The sequence below is a fragment of the Oryzias latipes genome (assembly GCF_053564925.1).
Source record: "Oryzias latipes strain Hd-rR chromosome 1 unlocalized genomic scaffold, Olatipes_Hd-rR_3.1 chr1_Y".
In the NCBI taxonomy this organism is placed as follows: Eukaryota; Metazoa; Chordata; class Actinopteri; order Beloniformes; family Adrianichthyidae; genus Oryzias; species Oryzias latipes.
Genome location: NW_027616335.1, coordinates 2,909,136 through 2,915,135, shown reverse-complemented (window position 1 = coordinate 2,915,135; position 6,000 = coordinate 2,909,136).

Here is a 6,000-nt window from a genome sequence, read left to right as displayed (position 1 = left end):
TTTCTATTTTTTGCAAAATACACTAGTGAATGTGGAAACAAAAAATAACTAAATAAATTGAAAGACAAAATATATAGAAAAATAAATTGGAGGCCCAGCAGACAAACTTTTTTTTTTTTTTTTTTTTTTTTAACTTGTCCTGTCCAACAGCTGGGCAGACAGACGAGGGCTGAGGGCCTCTTGTGTTGGACATATTTTGCTTTAACAAGAGGGGTTATTAATCTTCTGACAAACCAAAGGTATGTCTGAATAAACCCCTTTTGTAATTGAGGCCAAACTTTATTAATTTCAATCATGTCTGAAAATCTTTGGTGTTGGTCCGGACGGAAAAGGAAAGAGGGGAAGAAGAGAGAGGGACGCTAGAGAAAGGGGGGGGTAGGGGGTGATAATAGGAGGGGAAGGGGGATAAGACCATGAAGCAGCATACAGCAACAAGTTTACTGGTTGTTAATCATTATGGTAAGGTTCAAATGCAGTACAAAAAGGGCGGGGCCTGTCCACACACACACTCAAATGTTATAAACACACCTGCTAGCTGCAAAAATGTCCACCTGTCGACATGTACACAAAACAGATAGTGTTCACACGCATACTTATGCCTGATAACCAACTAGTGTGAAATATTTCAGTCATTCAGTCATGCAAGCTATTAGTGCAAAGGTGAGCTAACACCAGTGCTCAGGTGAGGTTTTATGTTCTTCTAAAATGGATGGTGGAACGTGAAAAGAAGGAGGGAGAGTGCCCAGCCATCCCCACCCCAAGACCCCCACCGCAGCAGCAGCGGCAGCCGGAATCCCCCCAACGCCACACGGGAACCGGCAGGGAACAACCGCCGCCCGGGCGACCAAGCCCGCCACCCAGGCCAGGGCCAGCAGGGCCGCCGCAAGGCCCCCAGAGCCAGAGGCCAGGGAAGCACGGAGGGAAAGAGAGCGCCGCCCCAGCCCAACCAGGAGAGCAGCCCCCCCGCCGCCCCGGGAGAACCCAACGCAGAGCCCCACCGGAGAAGGACGCCCACAGCCCCAAACGAGCACCCCACCACCACCCAGGAGTTCCGGGCATCCCCCCGCCCCAACCCCAGGTACGAGCCAGGACCCCCCAAGGGAGACCCGCTCCGCACTCCAGGCAACCATCCGCCCGGCCCACGGTTGGTCCAGGGAGGAGCGAGGCAGGGGGCCCGCCGCCCCCGCCCAGGAGGGGGGAACCCCGGGGAAAAAAAGAGGGCCCACAAGGGGTGTTATAAATATGGCCCGACCAGGCTCGGCCACAGTTGGAAATTTGGCGGGGCCCAGCACTCAGGAGCAAGGACCAGAACCCACCCCCCAGGGACCAGACACCCCCGGCTCAGATGTAATGTGAACTCCCCCACCGCGCGGAGAGAGCACCGCCGGGCCCAGGAAGCCGGCACCCCGGGGACACGGCCGCCGTTGCAAAGTCTGGGCCAGCAGACAAACTTTGACCCAATGGTTGACCTCAACGAAATAAATTAGGCTATGCGGTCCCAGATCTATAAATACAAGTTGATGGAGTCAACAAGAATAATCAAAAGTCAACCCCAGTCTACACCGTAAATGAGAAAAAATAAAGATAGAGTGTTTTAAATAAATGGAGAGGAAAGGAATATTAAAAAACAGAAGTCTGACCAAGTTTCATTAGCTTCTGTTCAACTATTTCAGCACTTGATTGTCCTATCATGTGACTTCTGTTTACATCCTGACAGAATGTTCTGAAGGGAAGCTGCAGAAAAAAGGTGGTGGATTGTCACCTGTCCACCTATTCAACCACCTATTTTGGTCAGATAAAAGAATTACGGTATTGACAAAATGTGTTTTCTGCTTGCCTCTGTAAACCGTATACAGTATATACAATTTATATTTTCATATAAATTGAAATTGTATTTGTCAGATGTCTCCACTAAGAAATAGCTAATAGGTTTGGAAATAAACTTTAGTGTCCACAAAAATGAAAAAAAAAAAAAAAATATATATATATATATATATATATATATATATATATATATATATATATATATATATATATATATATTAGTGTTTTCTTGTAAAAAGAAAAAAAGAAAAAAGTATAAAAGCAGATACCGTAAATACATTTGTACAGTATGTGACAGCAAGCATCTAATATCATAAACATTTTTGCAAACACATACAAAATTACTTTGGTTTATGATAGTTTCATCAAAAAGTGTTTATTAAAAAAAAACTAAATGACTTTGGGAAGAGGTTAATAAGGGATTTGCATCAGGGAAAATCCCAGTTCCCTTTTTTCCTCTGGATGCAGAGAGAACATGAGAATGTGTACTCAGCATGCTGCACATGGGCCGGTTAGAATAAAAATACCATAGCAAATTTTTTGGATCATCTTTTGATTTGTGCTTTATGAAGTGGCATTCGAAAGTTGGTCAAAGCTTTATCAAGCTTTACAATAAGTTTTTACCTAAAAATACATGCACTTAGGATATAGTCAAACTTTTTATGTCTTTATGTTTAACAAACCACATCCTATTTAAACTTGACATTCAAAAAATAAAGTGTTGTAAATGAGGACAACCTGTCTTATGTTTTCATAAATATTGTAAAAGAGTCTTACTGATTGTTGATGGAAATTATTTTGAATTAAAAATTTGAAGCCATCTTTGGTATGGGCGAAATAGCAGAGCCCCAAACTGCATCCGTGTATTCAGTATTCCATCTATTTGATTACATTCTTAAAATAAAACTTGCCTTCCTCGTTTGTCCAATCCAAAAATAAGCAAAGGATGCTCATCCTGAAGGCTTATTATAGCTTGAATCTTACTCAAATCCCTGCCAAAGGAGCAGGAAAAAAACAACCCTTGTAATAAAATGTATGTTTAAGAGATAAAAGATAAGATAAGATATTCCTTTATTAGTCCCACGATGGGGAAATTTCCTTATTGCGGCAGCAGTACAGGAACAGAGAGCAGTATGTAAAAGAAAAAGACTATGGAGTAAGTATAAACATTTATATACACAGGTGTTTATTGCTCTGAATTTAAGGTTTTGGGTCTTATTTGATTTTTTGGACAAAAAGCATCAAAACCAATAGCCTGAATCACCAAGTTAGCTAGGAGTTACACTTACCGGTATTTTTTTTCTTTCTGTAACTTGAACATTAAATGTTATATGGCTTTAATGACTGTCCACAGTACACTGAGTGCTAACCTGGGTGGGGGCCAGGCTTTGCAGCCAAAGATCAACTCTTCATTCCTGGGGAAGCTGATGGTGACAGCAGGCCTTAACGACCTCATGATAAATAAAACACAAAGCCTAAAGGGTGCAGTTTCTTTATGGTTGACAGTCACACAAACTCAAGATTGAATTGACTTTTATTTTTTTCCTTTTCAGGGCAAATGTTGGATATGTCTTGATCATTTAAGGATGAAGAATGTATTTCAAAAAGGTTTTAGTGGTGTTTTTATTTAGAACACTTGGAGCTCCTTTTTGTCTTGTTATGAAGCAGCATTTCAATAAATTACCATTTACTATTTTAAGGAATAATCAATTAGTTGTAGACTTGTGGATGCATCACTATTGGTGTACAGCTCAGATGAACTCTGAACAGTTAAGGTACTTACATTCTGAATAATGCAAGTACATGTTTTGTCCAGTGATAGTATTATTCTGATTAAAATATTTCCAAAGATTCCAAACAAAATGCTGTCAGTGATGCATCATTATCCACCAACAACTTTTTCTATCCTGGATGAATGAGAGTTTGCACAGATAAAGTCGCTTAGCTGCATGCATCCATACGGGTCAACCACTGTACGGTTGCAGAGCGTTTTTGGGTTGTCCAGGCCCGTAGAGTGTAGTCTTCCGCATTTCAAGGGGAGCAAAGGTGAGTTTTGTAGTGCTGTTGAGGCTCGTGAAGTCAACTTAACCCTTGTGCTATCCTAGGCACTTTGACATTGGGAGTTGGGTCATCTAGACCCACTAGACAGTACACTGAACCTTTTTTCTTCAATGATTTGTGATCTTCACTGGTGTCCATGGATTACATGATATCTTTCCACCTTTATCCACCTTTGTCATGGTAGGAATAACACGTCAATGCAAGGGTGGGGTCATCTAAGATAGCACATTAAGGGACGTAATAAAAATGGAAGGTACCGTTGTTGTAATGTAAGTTACATGCACTTTTGACGAACAGGTGATGCTGTCAAATGATTTCCATTACGCAGACATCTAGTAAGGCACACACACCTGGGGCCTGTTTCAGAAAGGAGGTTCAACCAACTCTGAGGTTAAACTTGAACTCTGAGTTGGTCAATCGAGAGATTAACAACTCTGAGTTTTCTGTTTCAGAGAAGCTGATCGGAGTTAGGTCAATCAATTCTGAGTGGACTGATTCGGAGGTGAGCGTGCGCACCGCGACTAGAAGAATCCATTATCAATGGAGCGCAGATATTGCGAGTCACCGTGGCAACCGTGGAAAAAAGAGGTCTGCGTATTTTTCGCCAGCTGAACTTGACGTGCTGCTGCAGAGTTGCAGTGAATATGAGCACATATTCCGGAAGAAAAGCAACACCGCTGCATCTGCAAAACAGAGACAGTTAGCGTGGGAGAACATAGCTGCTCAAGTCAATGCGCAAGTTTGCATTAAAATCATTGTTATAAAATATTGGCTGTAATAACTTTTTAAATAGTTTAAGGAGTGAAATAAAAAATGGTGATATTTAGGTGTACTTTTGAAGTGTCATTCCTGGTGTAATTGCATGAAATGCTGCATAGTGTACAGAACCAATCGGGGGAAAAATGCATTTAACGTCGGTAATGTTTAGAGGACTTTTTTGTTAACCTTCCCCTCTTGCAAACGTTGGTCAGTTTAATATTAATACATGCAATTGTGTTTTTAAAAGTGAGTTTATGTCTACCCTTGTATTGATCAAGTGGTATAGGTTTATATGGGATTAAGAAAGTAAGCAGTGCTAGCAAATTGTGTTTCCAAAAAAATAATTGTTACATTAATCTAATCCAATGTCCCTGATTTCATTTTCATGTAGATCCAATCCTGCAGGAATTAAAAGAACATGGCAGCAGCTAAAAATGAAGTATAAAAACATAATTCAATCAGGTCAAATATGAGCATGTCATGGATGTAGGCTTTGTTGACAATATTTGACATATGAAACATCTACATAGCAATATCTAATGTTGTTTTCATTGTATATATGTAATTGACTGCAACGAAAAACGGTAACGCTCAAACAAAAACGTACGGGGAAATGACAAAAAATCGAGTCTAGGTCTCAAAATCCTCGCACGACGTAAATGTAATTCTCTACGAATTAATGCAGCCACCTCGTCTATTGGGTCCTCCAAAAAAGGAAAAGCCATTCTTGTCACTTAGACCGTCTCTGTGTGACGGAAATGTGGGCAATGAAGGTTAAAGCGAAAAATACCGCTTCGTCTTTAAAAAGGGGAGGGGACCGGCAGGAACCTTGAGTTTAGAGAATAAAACCTGCTCCCGACCAGGTTAGGTTCACAGCGTAAGTAACCATGGACACTGACTCCGAGAATACGTTACCTCTCTTTCAGAAACGGGTTTGACTTACTCTGCCTCTCTGGTTTAACAAACCTCCCATTCTGAAATGGAAAACCCAGGGTTTCCCTGATTTCAGGGTTAACGCACTCAGAGTTTACACTTAACCTCCTTTCTGAAACAGGCCCCTGCTCCTTGCTGACCGCATGCAAATGCTGCATGCACGGAGTTTGCACGTGATACACACGGTCCTGTAAGATGCTCATAGGATGCAAACTACACTCTGTCTAATTTCCTCATTTGAAAATGGTGGTAAAAAGGAAATATCCATAGGACATGCCTGTGTCTAACCTACATTCCCCTTACTTACGCTGCTTGTGTTGTATAAGGGTCGGCTGAAGCAGATTGGCAGGAAAAACAGTGGTGTATTACTTTGAAATTTCCTGCATGCTAACTGTACCCATCTGTTCATGAAAAAAAATCTAC